Raw genomic sequence first — 19839 nt, forward strand, 5'->3', positions numbered from 1 at the left:
CACTCAGTCACTCACTGAAGGGTTCATGGATTCATGGTGGTGAAGCCACAACACTGACCATGTCTCTCTGCCCCGCCCTCGCATGACGGACCAATCAGAAAAAACACCCTCAACATTCTGAAACACAAAGGACCATCACAACACCGTTCCTAGGCAACACTAGGCAACGTAAGACGGACCAATCACAGGAAACTACGTGACAATAAGGGAGGAGCATTCCCTAGCAGAATGGCTCATTATCTGTGCAGCACGGAGAGCACAGAAACACCGTAGGAACGAGAGAAGAATATTCCTGCTGTGGGTATGTGCAAAAATAGACCGGGGGAGGGGGGGGGAGAAATTTTTAAATGCCTAATGCCAGTACTGAAGAGTGCCAGAGGGCCTATAGCACAGACTATATTTGGGATCGCTTGACATGGAGTCAGAGGAGCCGGAAAACAACGTGCCCGTCACCATCTGGGACGTGGGCGAACAGGACAAGCTGCGGCCCAGCTGGAAGGATTACCCGCAACCCAGCCAGCAGCAAACAGCGACCAAGGAAGGGGGAGGAGTACTCCTTCCCTGCCTAGGAATCGCTGGAGACTGGCTGCCAAACTAACGAAACAACTGCACACCGACGCACCACCTCCATCATTCGAAAGGCATTCACTCTTTCTTCAACAGAAATACAAACTAATAATACAAAACAAACAAAGAATACATGGTTTCTCAGGCGGCTGCAGGTAACTCCCCACCCCCTTCCTCTTCCCCTTTTGCCGAAGCGGCCAAGGACGTGCCCAACCATCCCCAGCCTCAGGCAAGCTGTCTCCCACCTCGGGGATTCCCCGAGCACCCAGAAAAAGACGGCGCTGATTCCTGCAGTGCATAAATGTTCCAGCATTCCCCTGCAGCCGGCCTGAAATGGACCAAACATACCGGATCACCCCCCGACGGCCCGAGACCGTGCTCTTCTCCCTTCCGCCAACTTAAAACAACCATCCCCGTCCTCAGGCAAGCCGTCACCCACCTCCAGGATGCCCAGAACCCCAGCCCAATGGAAAAAGATGGCGCTGCTTCCAACAGCACATTTCTCTTCCAGCATTCCCCTACAGCAGCCCTCAAACGGCCAAAAAATACCGACAGACAAAGAACGTGCTCCTCTACCTTCCGCCCATCTAAAACAACACTGCTGCCTCAGCACAACACAAAAAAAAAACATGGAAAAAAAAAACAACACTCAACAAAGGCTGACCCCCCTACAACCACATTTACATTTCACCAACAGAAAGACCCCCCTCCATAAACCTCCTTGACAGACAAAACCACACACACACAATACAACAGACACACACCCTCAAAGCCACACACCAATCCAACCCACTTTGCCAGCACAGCACAGCACATCCCCCAACCCCCAAGCAAAAAACAAAACAAAACAAAAAAAGACACACATCAACAACCTGCACACACACCGCACCCTCACACACTCACACACACAAAATAACTCTGTGACACATACACACACACACACACACACACACATACAAAAAAAAACACATGCTAGCGCCCGTTTCATTGGTTTCGGAAACGGACCTTTTTTACTAGTATATATACATAGATAGATAGATAGATAGATAGATAGATAGATAGATAGATACTTGCATACTCTTCATGCAAACATTTTTGCCTGTTCTTCAGCAGCATAATGTCCATGTCTTCAGTGTAGGTGCTACTGCTGCTAGTATTTCAGAAAGACATATAAGCATCTATGGTGTTATTTTAGAAGCTCCATTCTTGTTTTGGATATCTGAAAACTGGTATTTAGACACCCATCATGGGGTCATGATCGGGGCATATATTGGGCTGGACTAGGGAGAGCCCAAAATATGGGTGTTCAACTCCAGTCACAGAAGATAAAGGGATGTTCAAGATTGACATCCATATTTAGACCTGGTACTTGGCCCTTCCAGGTTACAATATAGTGATTGAGCAGCTGTTCACTGGATGGATTAAGGCACAACACCCCCTTAATCTTGCATTGGTTGCTGTTCCTCTCCCTGTCATCCAGTCTGCCCAACAAGATAAACTCATCACATATGGTATGATGTGATACATCATATGTATACCTGATCTTGATTTGTCCTTGCCATTTTTAGGGCATAGACTGTAGATGTCTGCTTGGCACTGGCCTTGTTATAAAATTTTTTAAGGTGTTGTCAAAGCCCCTGAAAAGCACCACTCCAGCCCATCCAAATCCATTCAGCCACAATCAGGGCATAGACCATAGAAGCTTGCCGAGCGCTGGCTTTCCTATTTAATCTCTGCTATGCTTTTTTGGACCCATTCCTTCTAAACAGGATTCCTTTCTGTTTATCTCACATTTTTTGAAATTCCGTTATTGTTTGCATCTCAACCACCTCCCGCAGGAGGGCATTCCAGGTATCTACCACCCTCTCGGTGAAAAAATACTTCCTGACATTATTCCTGAGTTGTCCTGCTTTCTACCTCTAGTTCTACAGCCTTTCTGTATCTGGAAAATGTTTGTTTGAGGATTAATACCTTTCAAATATTTGAACATCTGTATCACATCACCCCTATTTCCCCTTTCCTCCAGGGTATACATGTTTAGGTCAGCAAGTTTCTCCATATACATCTTGTTACACAAACCCCATACCATTTTTGATGCTTTTCTTTGAACTGCTTCAAGTCTTTTTATATGCTTAGCAAGATAAGGCCTCCAAAACTGAACACAATACTCTAAGTAGGGCCTCACCAATGACTTGTACAGGGGCATTAACACCTCCTTTCTTCTGCTGGTTATACCCCTCTCTCAGCACCTAGCATCCTTCTGGCTGTGGCCACCGCCTTGTTCTGTTTCGTCACCTTGAGATCCTCGGACACAATCATCATTCCAAGATCCCGCTCCTAAACCGAGTTTACCAGTCTTTCCCCTCCTATATGGTACATCTCTTTTGTGTTCCTGCTCCCAAAATGCATCACCTTGCATTTCTTTGCACTAAATTTTAACTGCTAGACCCTTGACCATTCTTCCAATGTTTGGAGATCCATTCTCATGGTTTCTACTCCCTCTGGGGTATCCACTCTATTGGCTATCTTCATGTCATCTGCAAAAAAGGCAAACTTCTAATCCTTCAGCAATACCTCTCACAAATATATTAAACAGAATCGGCCCCAGCACCAACCCCTGAGGCACTCTACTGGTCACTTCCTCCGAGCTCATTCCATTTACCACCACCCTCTGCCAACTGTCAGTCAACCAGTTTTCTATTCTGTTCACCACTTTGGTTCCTAAGTTCAGTCCAGCTTATTCACGAGTCTTCTGTGAGGGACCGTATCAAAGGCTTTGATGAAATCCAAGTAGATTACAACAAACGCATGTCCTTCATCCAGTTCTTTGGTCACCCAGTCAAAGAAGTCAATCAGATTCATTTGGTAGGATTTTCCTTTAGTAAAGCCATGTTGTCTCGACTCTCTAGAAACCAATGGAGTCAACTGTTCTTTCCTTCAACAGTGACTTCATTATTTTTCCTATCACTGACATGAGGCTTACGAGCCTTTAGCGTCCCACTTCTTCCCTGTCTCTACCTCTCAACCCTCATCTCCCCTTACGTTCCTACCCGTAACCTCCGCTCTCAAGACAAATCCCTCCTTTCAGTACCCTTCTCCACCACCGCCAACTCCAGGCTCCGCCCTTTCTGCCTCGCCTCACCCCACGCGTGGAACAAACTCCCCGAGCCCATACGCCAGGCCCCCTCCCTGCCCATCTTCAAATCTCTGCTTAAAGCCCACCTCTTCAATGTCGCTTTCGGCAACTAACCTCTACACCTCTACCCAGGAAAGCTAGACTGCCCCAACTTGACGTTTCGTTCTTTAGATTGTAAGCTCCTTTGAGCAGGGACCGTCCTTCTTGGTTTGTTTTGTACAGCGCTGCGTAACCCTAGTAGCGCTCTAAAAATGTTAAGTAGTAGTAGTAGTACTTTTGTGAAGAGGGACCACATCAGCTCATCTCCAATCCTGCGGAACCTCTCCCATCTCTAAAGATCTATCAATCCACTGCTCTAACCATTAGGCTAGTCCTCTGCTCTGCACAGACATCTGTGTGGCCATTTTATAAGATGGATGTTCCTATGATTCTACACAGACATCCATGTTCCTTGTTGTTAGTTTGTAAAATGGATACTCATGCTGGATGTATCCAGCACATGGATGTCCACCTCACATCAATTTTAGAACATCCTGTTTTAAAATACATGTGAGATGGATGCCCAGTTGTGATATTCTGAGTTGGACGTTCTTTTAAAATGCCTCTCCGTGTGTTTTATAAAATAGGGCCAAATAGGATTCTTCCTAGCCAATTAACCTAGGTGTTTTGTTACAAAATTACTCTCCACACACGTGTGTGAATTACAACTCCACCCCTCCTCTGCCCAAACTATACTTCCCGATCCCGATATGTCCCAGAATTTTAGAAGAAAAATCTACAGAGAGTGAATTGCTCTCTTTCAAAATTAACTTTCTTGGGAAAGATGGATTATGTGCTCCTAACCATAGCAGTTTAGTCTTTGCTGATCTAATTTCAAGTGATAACAAGTGGACCATTTTTCAATTTTAAAGATACTGGTAAGTAGTCTTGCCAAAGAATCCTGTATTTTTGGAACTAGTTCCTGACATATAAAAATATCAACAGCATAGGTGTAAAGAAACTCACTCTTGTTAAATTTTACCGAGGGTAAGGAACACATATATAAGTTAAACATAAGGGCAAGCTCGTTCTCTGTTTTCTATCATTTTTAACAGAAAGGAGTCAGAAAATCATAAAAGTAAACTAATATTAATCTGGTGACAATCTTTTTAGTACCATCAAGCTAATAGGAAAATGCCATAAGTGACAGACTGAGTCAGTCTTAATTTTACCCTGATCGCATTCTGCTTTTGTTAAAGGAATCATGACTGGAAGTTCATAACACAGTGGGGAAAAATTATGACATAGAATTAATGGGAAATTCTTAAACTGAGCTAAAAAGTGGCTGGCGCTGTTGTTAGTGTATGGGTTTCCTGCGTGCTGTGGCCACTTTTAATGTGGTGGTAAAATGGCCACATTTGTATACTTTTCTTTAATGGCTATGTGCTAATTTCTCAATTAGTGTGTGGCCATAACCACGGGAGCCCTTACTGCCATCTATTTTGTAGGTGCTAAGGGCTCCTGCGCTAACCTTGCTGTAATCGGGCAATATGTGGCAATGTGCTACCTGATTAGTGCAGGGCACACCTACTCTCTGCTCATAGTCACACCTCCTGTGCTGAAATATTTTTCAGTGCGGGATTAGAATGCACTGATCAGCACACTACTGCGGGACGCCTCAGTGCTGTTATGATTCTCTTAGAATTCTGCTAGTCAGACAGGGGAATGCTTGGAACCGCTCCTGATTAGTCCATCAGGGGCTGAGCTGATGTCAGTCTGATCTACTTAAGCTGACCTTTCCCTACAACCCCTGCTTTGGCGTTACTTCATTTCTGCTGAAGCCTTACTTTTGCTCTGTCTGAGCTATTAGCTCGGTGCTTGCGTGGAGTTATTACTCCTTTCCTTTGATTGCAGTTTCTGTTGCTCTGTCTCTGTCTGCTGCCTGCATGTGTCTAATTACCTCTTTCACTACACCTGGGTTTCTCTGTTTGGGCTGTAGTGCTGTGAGGTGAGTTCCTACCTCATTCTGTTCCAGTTTGTTTGTTTTGCTTCCCCTTCCTTCGGAGTTCCCTTTGTGCCCTGTTTGTTTTCTGCTTGGCAGGTCCTGCCCTGGTAGCAGACTCGGGACCCTTTTGTTTCTCTCCGTGGGGGTTGTTTGTTTGCTCTTTCATTGTACTCCGGGTTAAATTAACCGGTTCTCTGCAGTCTTCCCTGCCTCTGGTTGCTCCGTGTGTGCTGAGCTTGGTTTAACCCTTTGTCTGCAGAGCTTCTCTGCTTCTGGCACTTGTCTGTTTACTGCAGTCTTCCCTTTCTGACTGTTTCAGTCCTTTCTTTGCTGTACTACCTCCTGTATTACAAAGCACTGTCCCTTTCTGTGCGGGGTGTGTTAGGCTCCGCACTCCGTTTTGCGGACTTTTCCCTTCCCTGTCTGTTGAGGGTCTCTGCCTACAGTATCTTATATTCCAGTCCCCACCTTCTTTGTGTGTGGTGGGCTACAGCTTGACGTGTTTCTGTGTATGCTTCCCTTTCTCCTTGATTACCAGCACCGAGGGTGTTGCTGGTGCTCCGGTCCCAGTAGGGGACCCCTTGTTTAGTCTCTTTCTCCCCTCCCTAAGTATGAGTAGGTTCCAGTTAGGCCATGAGGCCCGCATGCTTGAATTCTGAGTGAATCGGTTCCCGATAGGCCGTGAGGCCCGCCTGAATGCCCTATCATCCCTTTTCTGGAGGTGCAAGTTGGTTGCTGTGTGTGTGTACAGGGCTTGGTAGCTGGGGTAGTGTGTAGTGCCTGCTTGGCCCACCCTCGGCCTTGGCCTAACCCCTATACTAGGCCTTGGCTGGGGCCCAAGGGCTCACAACCAGACTAACAAGTGCATCCTGCGTCAGTGCTTTTTGGTACATGGTAGGTACGCGCTAGTGCCTACCGCGGCTTAGTAAAGGGCTCCTCAGTCAACTGAGTTTTCAGAATATGCATAATGAATATGCATGACACAGATTTGCATATGATGGAGGCAGTGAATCTATCTAATGTAAATTCATTGTAGATATCCCCAAAACCTGACTGGCTGGGTGCATCCTGAGGACTGGCTTGAGAACAACCAGACTAGAAAATAGTCTGCTTAAATTTTAAATAGAATCCTCTAAATAGACACTATAGGTGGTGGTAGGAGTAGCTTTTATAAAATTATCTACAATTAATAACTCCCACTACTATATATAGAAGAAAAGAAATGATGTTGCCCTTCAGACCGGACTGAGAAAGGCCGTGGTTCTTTTGAAGCACCTACCTTCCTATGTGGATCCTGATGCAGCGGCCAAGGAAGTGAAGGATGAGGCAACCATCAGAACAGAACGCTGACCAAGAAGCTAAGTTTTTTCTATGAACTTTATGTGACGATTGGTCTAGTGGCAGTTACGAAGCTATAATTTACATTGAGATATGAAAGTAGGATATGCGCTCCATTGAGTTTAAATGAATGTACGAGAATTTGGGGGTGGTTTTTTTGCCCATGATGAGGTACTAATCCCCTTATGACCAGTGATTGGTCAACGGGATCATGTGTTGCTAGTGAGGTCATATTTTGATCCTGCAGCACCTTGAGGCTTTTTTCCCCCAAAATTTCAATACCACTGGGGTGATTAGTATAACTTACAACCACCGGGGTTTAGTTATCATTTCTTTTCTTCTATATATAGTAGTGGGAGTTATTAATTGTAGATACATTATAAATAGAATCTATAATTCTAGGTTTTAACCAATAAACCTCGATAAATCACTCCTGATGCACAAAAGCAAAAAAAGTGTTTATTGGACAAAGACAGAAACCTGCCCCCCATTTCTTCTAGTACCCTTCCCTTGTCTGCTTTGGATCCTTCGCCCTGTTTTTGTGCCATTTCTGAAATGATGACTTCTTAAATGCACAAACTTATGCATTTGAGTAAACTGGAAAAACTGTAAGGAATAGCCTCCCAGTGGAGGTAGTGGAGGCAAAGATTATGTCTGAATTCAAGAAAGCATGGGACAGGCACATAGGATCTCTTAGGGAGAAGAGAAGACTGTGGATGTTTCAGATGGGCAGATTGGTTGGGTCATTTGGTCTTTATCTGCCATCATGTTTCTCTGTTTCGATATCTAAAGCATACTGATTAGAGATGTCTTGAAAATCAGACTGGTTTGCAGCCCTTCAGGATTCCAGTTTGACATACCTTGCATAAGTGGTTTTGAATATTGGCCTGGAAGTGCTTTAAAAGTGTTTTATTTTATTTTTTTATTGGATGTGTACAGAGAAGGAGAAAACAGAGCTGAAGAGGACCCAATAGATGTGGAAGGATAACAGTATTATCCACAGAAGTAGAAGGGAGAAGGAGAAGGAAGGCTTAGGATATGGCTTCTCAAATGTTCTGGGGACCTGTAGCCAGTCCAGATTTTCTGGATATTGATACTGATGGGTGGTATATCAAATAAAAATAAAACTTAAAACTTGAATATCCACAGTGAGTATGCAGGAGACAAAAGTGCATATGCTGGAATTTATCTCTTGTAGATATGTTGAAAATTTGACTGCCTATAGGGTCTCAGGAAACTTGGGGAGCTCTGCTTTAGGAAACAAATAAGTAGTTGGCTTGTAAGGTCTGAGTCACGCATATAGCAATCTGGTTGTAGGATGGGCTGGAGAGAGCTTTGACAGAAACTCCAGTAATCTGGAATGTGAGGACAGTGTCAGGCAGACTTTTATGGTCTGTGTTCTGCAAATGACAAGACGAATTGAGATAGGCTGGAGTAGGCTTTGATGGCAACTCCAGTAGTTGGAACGTAAGGACAGAGCCAGGTGGACTTCTATGGTCTGTGTCCCCGAAACAGCAAAGAAAGACCACGATCAAGTATATAATATCACGTTCATTGTTAATTTAATCTTGAATTGGTAATGAATGTGACTGTTTGGCAGACTGGATGGACCATTCAGGTCTTTATCTGCCATTGCTTACTATGTTACTATATGTTAATTAAGTCTTGGTTATGTCAAATTTAAGGTAGTGATAAGATATCTAGATAGCAATGAAGGACAAGTAGGCTGTCATATTGGACTAGATTCTGGTTCAACGCTCTAGTACTGGATATTCAACTAGAAGCTATTCATTTGGTAATGACACCTATGTATTTTTTTTTTATTGGGTTCTCCCAATAAATTATGTTTTCCCTGTGGTTTTGTCCATCATTTGATGTGGTGCATATTTATATGCACAAAACGCTAGGGACATTATTCATGTTGTAACAAATCCCTCTTCCAGAGACTGAATTTACTTGTTTATGAACACTGAGAACTTGTCCCAATATGAATTGTATACAGATTAGCAGAGATACAGATTCATCTAATCAACCTTATTGGACAACACATCTGGAGGGAAATCATAGATAAAGTGAAAGCTGCTAAATGGTACAGTTGAAAACAGATGGGAGTACTGATGCATCTCCACCAAAGAATCCAATTCATCTGCAATAAATTTTATGTGCCATAACAAAGCTAAGGAAATTATGATTTGTGAGAATTTTATTAAATTTTCAAAGCACTGAATATTTGTGGAGTACAGCTGACAAAATTATTCCTAGAATGACTGGCAGATTGGTGAGCTCATTAAAAAATATCTGAAAGGGTCAGGCAATGATAAGGGAATAGGAGTGATTCAGCAGTAGGTGGAAAATCATTAGATAATGTTTTTCTTAGACAATGCAAGGTTCACATCTTGAAAAGAGCAATGCTTTGCTTACATTTATGTTACATTTTGCATTAAATTTTACCAAAGAGATAATTTCAGCACTGTAGCCATCTGCCAAATATTCTTCAAACACAGTTACATGCTGCATAAGAAAATGGTGAATTCATTAAGCAGGTAATCCGTTTCAGTATCTAGCAGGACTGGATGGATGAGTCAGACAAATTTCCTAATCACACCTAAGGCTTAGTACACTATCAGTAGTGCCTTGAAATAATTTGATAATGAGCCAAAAGACTTCATTGTATGAATGTTTAGAAAGCTTTATTTTGTTTTCATACCATATTATGTAAATGATTTTAGACATAAAAATTGTAGCATCTGCAACTTATGAACACTGATCTGGTTACTGTTTATAAGGCTTTAGTGCCTTTAGTAAGAAAGATAACTTACCTAGCTTCAGTGTACATAAGACCAGTTCGTTTTTTCTAGCAAAAAAGGTTCCGGTACTCAAATGCTAGGCCATCCTTCAGGGGTGAGGTGATCACTGAGGGATCCACTCCACAATGGCCAGGCCCCCTGCAACCAGTCACAGAATCTATGACAAGGCAGAATTGGTATGTAGAACCTAAGCTGAGCTCTTTCATTAAAACTTGGGGTCCATGGGTCAATTTTAGCAAATAATTGGAAAAAGTGCCGGTATTCAGTACCCCCAAGTACCCCCCCCCCCAAAAAAAAAGCCCTGCATAAGACTAATACTAAAAATAAAGTCTATATTTTGGTAATATTGCTTTCATCTAGATGAGAAGAAATATAAAACGCATATCATTAGACTGTCAGGAAGATATTTTGCAATATCTTTGTTCTTGCAGGATATGTCTTCTCCTTGAAACAGGGAAATCCCCACCTACTTACTCAAAATGATGATTGTGGAGGGTAATTTTATAATAGATCCTCTAAGTTTGGAGGGTGAGAAGGCACCGATATTTAGCCTATTTTATAAAGATACAAAATCTTTCCTGTTAATTTCCTTTCATTAAATCCCATACTCCACCCAAGATGACACAGCTTAAAGGCTGCTCTCCATTCTGCAGCTGGCTGGATGCTGCTACAGGACTTGGTAGCTGCACAACACCAGAGAAGCCTCTGACAGAAGGCCTGGTGCATGAGCAAAACAAACTGTGTAGTAAGCCCCTAGGACCAAAACATCTGCTATCCTCCCTGCATCTACACTGGAGGGTCAGGGGAGCCTGAAGCCACCTCCAGTGCTGGTTCTGCTGACAGGCCTGCAGCATAACGGAAAGGGAATGTGACTTAATATACCTCCTTTCTGTCTTCTTTGCAACTACATTCAAAGCGGTTTACATATTATATACAGGTACTTACTTTGTACCTGGGCAATGGACCAAAAGTTCTGTTACTCTCCTCTCTGAATCTACACTGGAGGGTCAGGGGAGCCTGCAGCCACCTCTACTGCTAGCTCTGCTGACAGGCCTGCAGCATAAGGGAAAGGGAATGAGACAATATACCCCTTTCTGTGTTTTGTTTTTTACAACTACATTCAAAGTGGTTTACATATTATATACAGGTACTTATTTGGTATGTGGGGCAATGAAGGGTTAAGTGATTTGTCCAGAGCCACAGGAAGCTGCAGTGGGTATCAAACCCAGTTCCCCAGGATCAGAGTCTGCTGCACTAACCACTAGGATACTCCTCTATTCCACTAAGGGCATAAGAGTTGCCTTTGGGTCAGACCAAGGAGCCATCTACATAGTAACATATAGTAACATAGTAGATGACGGCAGAAAAAGACCTGCATGGTCCATCTAGTCTGCCCAACAAGATAAACTCATATGTGCTACTTCTTGTGTATACCTTACCTTGATTTGTATCTGCCATTTTCAGGACACAGACAGTAGAAGTCTTGCCCAGAACTAGCCCCACCACCCAAACACCAGCCCAGCCTCCCAATCTTGGCTAAGCTTCTGAGGATCCATTCCTTTTGCACAGGATTCCTTTATGTTTATCCCACGCATGCTTGAATTCCGCTACCGTTTTCATCTCCACCACCTCCCGCGGGAGGGCATTCCAAGTATCTACCACTCTCTTCGTGAAAAAAATACTTCCTGACATTTTTCTTGAGTCTGCCCCCCTTCACTCTCATATCATGTCCTGTTTCCAACAATGGCCAGTCCAGGTTACAAGACCTGGCAGCATACCAAAATGTGGCAAATGTCCATGTTACTCAACCCCTTGGATAAGCGGTGGCTTTCTCCAGGTCTACCTTAATATGGACCTTTCCTCCAGGAATCTGTCCAAACCTTTTTTTAAATTCTCACTTGCTCAGGTAATGGAGTTTCAGGAAAATATGTGGGGGGAGTCCTTTCTCTCCATGCATTCATTATGGTTATTCCCAAAAAAGCCAGCTCTTTCTCCCTTTCTCCATATTAGCATATTCATTTGCGCATATATATATGCAAATGATGTTAATATGCCCCGCCCCTTCATTTGCCACCCCCCCCCCCCCAATGAAACAGTCAAACTACACCCATGCTATGAGCTACACGAATGAACCTCACTCATAAATCAGAGTGCACTGCTTGGTGATTATCTCAGAGTCTCCAATGTATTGCTCATGCTCTTCTCTATTATTTTCAATATGTAAGATCCTCATCTTCTAATCTAGTCTTAGCTATTTCCTGCTCAAGCTGTTGAGAAGTTTTCTGTTATTACGGAAGGTTTCCTTTGCACATTTGCCCATATCAAAAGTCATGTCTTCACTATTTCTAGAGTTATCATCAAATTGACCATCTTAAGAGCTGTACAGCTTCAAATCATCTAAAAACAACACATGTGCTTTTATCTGCAGATCATTTGCACCTCTGGAACTGAAGCTAAACATAGCCCAAAGAGTTCATATGGGTTGGCAGGTAGACTTCAGTATGCAGTAGAGTCCATATTTTTGTGTAACAACCATAACAATGAATATATAGTGAAAAAAGCAAAATTTAAGTTAAAGTAAATGCAGTTGTCTTTCTCTCCTGTTAGCATAAACATCCACAATCTTCTATGGATTTAGCTTTGCTGTTAAGTCCGCTTCAATGTGAAGAAGAGCCAAAGCTGAAAATCTATCTTCTCTCATAGTTGAACGCAACCAGTTTCTAATCCGTCTCATTGCTGAAAAGCTTCATTCTGATGTAGCTGTTCCAATAGGGAATGTTATCGCTAATTGAATGAGTTTGTAGATATACTACTGGAGTCACTTCTTTCAAAAGTGACTGCAGTTTGAGAATTTTTAAAAATATCCATTTCTCCAGCCTCAAGATGAGGATTTATTTTAAGAAGATCTCCATATTTCTGTAAGAGTGCATGGATGCCGTTTTGTCACACATTAAAACAGAATTACAGGCTTCAGCAATTTTCACTGATTCTTTGTCTGTCTAATTCGGAAAATACGGCATCTAAAACAGGGAAGTACAACTGCTCATACCACCTGTTTCTTCCTGTGGTAGAAGTAGTGTGTGTTTCATCTTTACTTAGTGTCTGCTCTTTGTGTTCTCTTTGACCCAGAGTTGTTGTAACAAAGAAATTGGTAAGAGCAACTGATGTTTTACAAGCTCTTTTTCTTTTTGGAGAATCCTTATCTGATACTGCAACGTTATGACTAAGACAGAATGCCATGATTTCTTTCCATAAATCATTCCAGTCATCAGCTTGTCTGCATTTCTCAAAGTGTGTTTTCACTATGAGTGAGGAAGCTTTTGCAAGTGTGATATCTGTGCTCTGAAGTCCTTTATGAGCAACATGGAAAATCTTCATTATTTCTTCAAAGATAATCAAACATGCAATGAATGATAATGTGATCATGTGATGATAAAGGCCACTTGCTTCCACAGACCACTTTTTACCTTTTTCTGTCAGATCTTTTAGACAATTCATGATGGCAGCATATTGTGTTTTAACTGCAAAAACACTTCTCCACTTATGTGCCCAGCAGGTTTCACTTGGTTGCATAATCTCTTTCCGCTTTAGACCTAATGCTTTCTGCATGTCAATAAACATTTGATGATTGGTCGGCTCAGCAACACAAGTATGTTTAGAAATCCCACAAAACTACTATTTACTCTGCAGCATTCTACAAGAACCAAGTTGAGTTTATGTGCCATGCAATGAATGTATGTTGCAAACTGGTGGTCTTCTTTCATTCGCTGCTGTACTCTAGTCACTTGTCCTGACATAACACAAACACCATCAAAAGACTGGGCAACAACTGGCATATTTTGCATTCCACTTGTTTCCAAACCTCTCTTGATGGCAGTACAAAATCCCATCTGCATTTTGGGAAGATTATTAATCAATAAAAGCATAGAAATCTCTCTTTAATCTCAAGTTTCTCTGCATATCTGATACAAACAGAAAGCTGTTCTGTCTTAAAAGACTTTGAGGGGCATAATTGAAAGGGACGTCCAAGTTTTGCTGAGGACGTCCTCGCAAAACATCCTGTTGGGGGGCAGGGAAACCCGTATTATCGAAACAAGATGGACGCCCATCATTCGTTTTGATAATACGGTCAGGGACGCCCAAATCCAGAAATTTAGGTCGTCCTTAGAGATGGTCGTCCCTAGAATTGGTCGTTTCTGATTTTTGGCGATAATGGAAACCAAGGACGCCCATCTCATAAACGACCAAATGTAAGCCCTTTGGTCGTGGGAGAAGCCAGCATTCGTAGTGCCCTGGTCCCTCTGACATGCCAGGACACCAACCAGGCACCTTAGGGGGCACTGCAGTGGACTTCAGAAATTGCTCCCAGGTACATAGCTCCCATACCTTGTGTGCTGAGCCCCCCCCCAAACCTCACTACCCACAACTGTACACCACTACCATAGCCCTTATGGGTGAAGGGGGGCACCTAGATGTGGGTACAGTGGGTTTGTGGTGGGTTCTGGAGGGCTCACATTTACCACCACAAGTGTAACAGGTAGGGGATGGGGGATGGGCATGGGTCCGCCCGCCCGAAGTGCACTGCACCCACCAAAACTGCTCCAGGGACCTGCATACTGCTGTAATGGACCCAAGTATGACATTTGAGACTGGCAGGACATATTTTTAAGGACATTTTTTGAGGGTGGGAGGGGGTTGGTGACCACTGGGGGATTAAGGGGAGGTCATCCCTGATTCTCTCCGGTGGTCATCTGGTCAGTTCGGGCACCTTTTTGTGCCTTGGTCGTAAGAAAAATAGGACCAGGTAAAGTCATCCAAATGCTCATCAGGGACACCCTTTTTTTCCATTATGGGTCGAGGACGCCCATGTGTTAGGCACGCCCATGTCCCGCCTTCTCTACGCCTCCGACACGCCCCCAGGAGCTTTGGTCATCCCTTTGGCGGAAAGCAATTGGGGACGCCCCAAAATCAGCTTTCGATTATACCAATTTGGCGACCCTGTGAGAAGGACGCCCATCTTCCGATTTGTGTCAGAAGATGGGCGTCCTTCTCTTTCGAAAATAAGCCTGTTTGCCTCATCTGCCATTATCGCAAAGAAGCATGTTTCGTTCACTGCCTCTACAATTTGTTTGCAAATGAAATCTGCACAAATCCGAACAATTTCATTTTGGAATTCTGGGCTTGTGTACTTAAAACAACCCTCCTGCATTTTTTGGAAACTTGTGTCATAGTTTGAAAAAAAAAAAATCACAGAATTCACAAAAAATTCCTCTAAAATTGGAATCTCTTCCTTCATAGCCTCAGAAAGGTAACCCGAGTTTTGAAAGTAATTTAATAATATTACACACCTTGCAGAGGTAATCACTGTTTCTCTGGACTGCATTCTCATGACTCTCAGAAAGCTTTGCTGCTACTGATCTAGCTTTTTCACTCTGTTTGAAGCACTGCCACTTCGCCATGCTTTTCACATGTATTTGAGAAGATCCAGTCAGTTTTTCTGAGATTTTCTTCCAATCTCGCACACCAGTTTTGATGAATGAGTCCTCAGCATAGGCTGTTTCTGACTGGAAGTGTAGACAGGGAAAGCAGAATGCAGCATCTTGCTCAACGGAGTATTCGACTAAGGGAAATTTTGCATAATGGAAAACTGAAATGCATTCTATGCATAAAGAAATCATCCCCTTTCAGCTAGTTTCAGCTACCAGGTAAAACCAACATTATAACTGATAGCATCATTCAACAAATTCTTTTGTGTGGGACTTGGGAGTGAAGTCTGGATTCTCAACAGCATTGAACATAATCAACAAAACTCTGCACCTTCTATTCTGTATTACAAATACCATATCCCCCCCCCCCCCAAAAAAAAAAAATGGAGTGGAGATGACTACAAATCATACAATGCTCCTTCCACTATGAAACACAAACACTGCATAAAGCAGATGTTTTTTTGTTTGTGTGGTGACTACAAGATATAGAGATCAAACCACTAGTCTTAAGCATTTTTATTTTGGGTGCCAATTGCCAAGAGCCTGTTTGTAGATGGGTCCAAACACTTTTGCAAAGTAAAACAAAACCCTGTAACACAAAAAATATCTCAAAATATATATACAGCAAACTTACCAAACCTCGAGCCCTAACACCTCTAAGAAAAGACAGTGCTATAAATGTTACATTGGGTCCTTAAGTTCCAATATAATACATCTGCTACTGGGGAAACTAGAACATGCCGTTCTGTTACAGATTGCTACACAGATGCTGCATTATTTCTAGTAGAATCCTTCACCTCAGTGTCACATACAGAACATAGACAGGTATACATGTGTTTGGCAGCACAAGCAGTAATTAAAAAAAAAAAAACATGGGAAAAAAGGCACCCTGAACTCTTATGTTGGTGTAGTTGCACTGCAGCCAGGAGCATTGTAGGTTCCAGGATTCCTGGCTGCAGCAATGAGATACTGGGCCCAAGTCATGCCTCCAGCTTCAGCACCTGCCATTCCATTCTCCCATCCCCACTATCTGCCTAATAGCCCACTCTCTCTTCTGCAGCCTCTTTGTCTGTCTCTCCCCTGGCCCTTCCATCTTCTCCCCATCTCTGTTCTCTCATCCATTCTTCTATCCCCACTATCTGCCTAATAGCCCACTCTCTCTCTCTTCTGTAGCCTCCTTGTCTGTCTGTCTGTCCCCTGGGGCCCCCCTTCATCTTCTCCCCAACTCTGTTCTCTCATCCATTCTTCCATCCCCACTATAATCTGCCTAATAGCCCACTCTCTCTTCTGCAGCCTCCTTGTCCGTCTCTCCCCTGGCCAGGGCCACCGAGAGACTAAGCTGGGCCCGGGGCAAGGCCTCCCCCCCCCCCCCCCGCTGCTGTCCCTGGTCTCACCTGCCTGCCCTCGGCTCCATCCACCACCGGGCCCCCTGCATTAAAATTGGCAGCACCTCAGCTCCGTTTGGAAAGGCAGATTGCCTTCCTTCGGGCCTTCCCTCACTGTGTCCTGCCCTCGTCTTATGCAACTTCCGGTTTCTGTGAGGGCGGGACACAGGGAGGGCCCGAAGGGAGGCCATCTGCCTTTCCAAACGGAGCTGAGGTGCTGCCGATTTTAATGCAGGGGGCCCGGTGGCGGACGGAGCCGAGGGCAGGCAGGTGAGACCGGGGACTGCAGCGCTGGCGGCCTGACCCTGGTGCCGGGCCCCCTTGGAGGCCTGGGCCTGGGGAATTTTGTCCCCCCTGCTCCCCCTCTCTGTGGCCCTGCCCCTGGCCCCTTCCATCTTCTCCCCATCTCTCTTCTCTCATCCATTCTTCCATCCTCACTATCTGCCTAATAGGCTAGTCCACTCTTTCTTCAGCAACCTCCTTGTCTGTGTCACCCTTCCATCTTCTCCCTCTCCCCTTCATCTGACTTCTCTCTATCTTTGTTCACTTATCTCCGCCCCTTCCCGTTTGCCATCTCTTCATCAAAGCAGCATGCTCCTATCTCCCCCCTCCTCTTCCTCCCTCAATCTCATTGCTAGACTGGTGAACAGGCACAGCTGCACAGTCATGCACTGCTGCTGGTCCTCTCTCTGACGCACACTTCATGCTAGAGTGGGTGGGACTAAGGCAGGCGGCAGAGAAGCCTTCAGCCTTGCAAAGTGCATGAGTGCAATGCTCTGCGGGGTGAACTGGTGCACACTGCTTTTCCATGTGGGGGGGGGGGGGGGAGAGGAGGGGCATGGTGAATTGGTGATCTTATGGCAAGAGATGCCCAACAGGGGGAGGGGGACGCACAGAGAGAATAAGACAGGGAGATGCATGTACTGCACAGAGAGAGTCAAATTGGGTGGGCTCAGCTGCCTTATGTAGTTATATGCTGCTTTTTTTTCCCCAACCACGGACATTTGAGGGGCTAGACAGAGAGGGGGGCTGGGGGGATGCCTAGATGCCCGATGGGAGGGAGCAGAGTGCAGAGAGGAGAGAAGAACAGAGATGGTGTACACCAGGAGAGGGAGAAAGTTATGAACTCAAGGAAGGCAACTAGGCAAGGGACAAGAGGAGAGACTTATTTTGCTGGGAGCATTTGGGTAAGCTTGAGAGCAGTCCAATGTCCAAGACAGAGCCGCCAATGCTTGGACGTGGGAACCCTGGGAAAATGTGAATGGGAGACGAGGTGGAAGTGGAAAGAGAAAGAGACAGATGAGTGAGAGGAGAAAGGCATTTGGAGGAACACGAGGAAGGGATTAAGGCAAGGCAAGGCACACACAGCATCAATCAGTGGGTCAAGGTCTGACGAGGCTTTGGTTGGGGCTGAAGGAGTAGGGGAAGGAGCGGGGCCGAGACTCGGTTGCTGAGCAAGTTTAGAGAAGAGACAGATCATCACTAGCTTACTTTCTCCGACGGATGACACTAGGGATGGATAGATCCTTTTAATTTAATTTTTATTTATTTATTTGCTACAGCAACAACAACAACAACAACAAAAAGAAAGTCACACCACCACTTGTCTGTCTTGCTAGCTAGTACTCACTCTACAGTACTCGCCAAACTTAAACCCATAAAATGGCACCTGCTCATGGCACACTATTTATCTGTATGCCGGAAGAGTTGAGAAATGTAGCAGTTAAGAGGACCAATCATGGCCACTCTTCCACATGATGTCACATAAGGGTGGGTGGTAGATGGTGGTGCACTAAATGTTTGGTCTCTCACTCAGGCAGGTGCAAGTGCTTTTTCTGACATGGATGGAGAGCAGCAGCAGCCAGTGGAGGGGACTCGGGAGCCGGGGAGGAGATGAAAGTAGCAACCAAAGCAAAAGCAAAAGAAAGGCGAACTGATCCTCTGCAACTGAAAGCCTTCCTCCGAAGCTGCAATGCATGGCAGCTACTTCTGAATTTATCCCGATTATGCAGCACATCTGTTTACTGCAAGGTAAGAGTAGTACTCGTTTGGGGGGGGGGGGGCAATGCCCCCTCTCAGCCCCCCCAACTACGCCCATGTGCCTTAGCTTTCATAAAGCTTTCAAATCACATATTTACAATAAATTTCTCATAGACAAAGGCTAACTCCTTCATCACGAGTCCCAGCACCTTTAGAGACATTCAGAGCAGTGACAAAGCTAAGACCCTTCACAATACACAACTGCCCAAACATGCTGTTATAGGCAGAATCAGACTGTTAACTTAGAACAATCATGTACCATGATAACTCCTCAGATGCATCATGTAATTCCAAATAGTCATTAACACTAAACCGCCACAAGACACCATAAATCAAACAGAGAACGACTTCTATTCGTTACTACATAAGAAATCCAATTGCTGTAGAAGAGCTAGGAAAAATTGAGCATGGTTATGTGATTATACGCATCATCTTAGCCTAACTGTTTGGTTAACTTGTACATTGTAACTTGATCGAATGTATAATCTTTGAAGAAACCATATTGTAAACATGTTTCATGTAATTTGTTCGACTGTATAATCATTGTTAAAATGTAAGCCACATTGACCCGAACTTCTGTTTGGAAAATGTGGGATATAAGAACAAAAAAATGTAAATGGAAATGGAGACTATAGTAACATAGTAGATGATGGCTGATAAAGACCTGTACGGTCCTGCCCAACAAGATAAACTTACTACATGAGGTATGATGTGATACTTCATCTGTATACCTGATCTTGATTTGTCCTTGCCATTTTCAGGGCATAGACCGTAGAAGTCTGCCTGGCATGGTCCTTGTTCTAAAACTTCAGAAGTTGTCATCGAAGCCCCTGAAAAGCTCCACTCTAACTCATCCAAATCTGTTCAACCATAATCAGGGCACAGAACGTAGAAGTCTACCCAGCACTGGCTTTGCTTCCCAATTACTGGTGTTGCTACCTAATCTCCGCTAAACTTCTTTGGATCTGTTCCTTCTAAACAGGATTTCTTTGTGTTTATCTCATGTATTTTTGAATTCTGTTAATGTTTTCATCTCAACCACTTCCCGTGGAAGGGCATTCCAGGTATCTACCACCATCTCAGTAAAAAAAATACT

At 44.0% G+C, this 19839-nt stretch overlaps 1 protein-coding gene and 1 long non-coding RNA gene across 4 annotated transcripts in view; both read right to left on the reverse strand.

The window, feature by feature from the left end:
• PACRG (parkin coregulated) overlaps positions 1-19839 on the reverse strand; it is a 1071517-nt gene that overhangs the window by 15076 nt on the left and 1036602 nt on the right. The window lies entirely within an intron of this gene.
• Positions 3493-10757, reverse strand: LOC115466684. Its single transcript, XR_003941580.1, has 4 exons — positions 10690-10757; positions 10458-10459; positions 8515-8523; positions 3493-3502 (listed from the first exon to the last, which is right to left on the reverse strand). It is a non-coding gene; the product is annotated as an uncharacterized LOC115466684 (long non-coding RNA).

This window comes from Microcaecilia unicolor, chromosome 3 (genome assembly GCF_901765095.1).
Source record: "Microcaecilia unicolor chromosome 3, aMicUni1.1, whole genome shotgun sequence".
Taxonomy (NCBI): domain Eukaryota; kingdom Metazoa; phylum Chordata; class Amphibia; order Gymnophiona; family Siphonopidae; genus Microcaecilia; species Microcaecilia unicolor.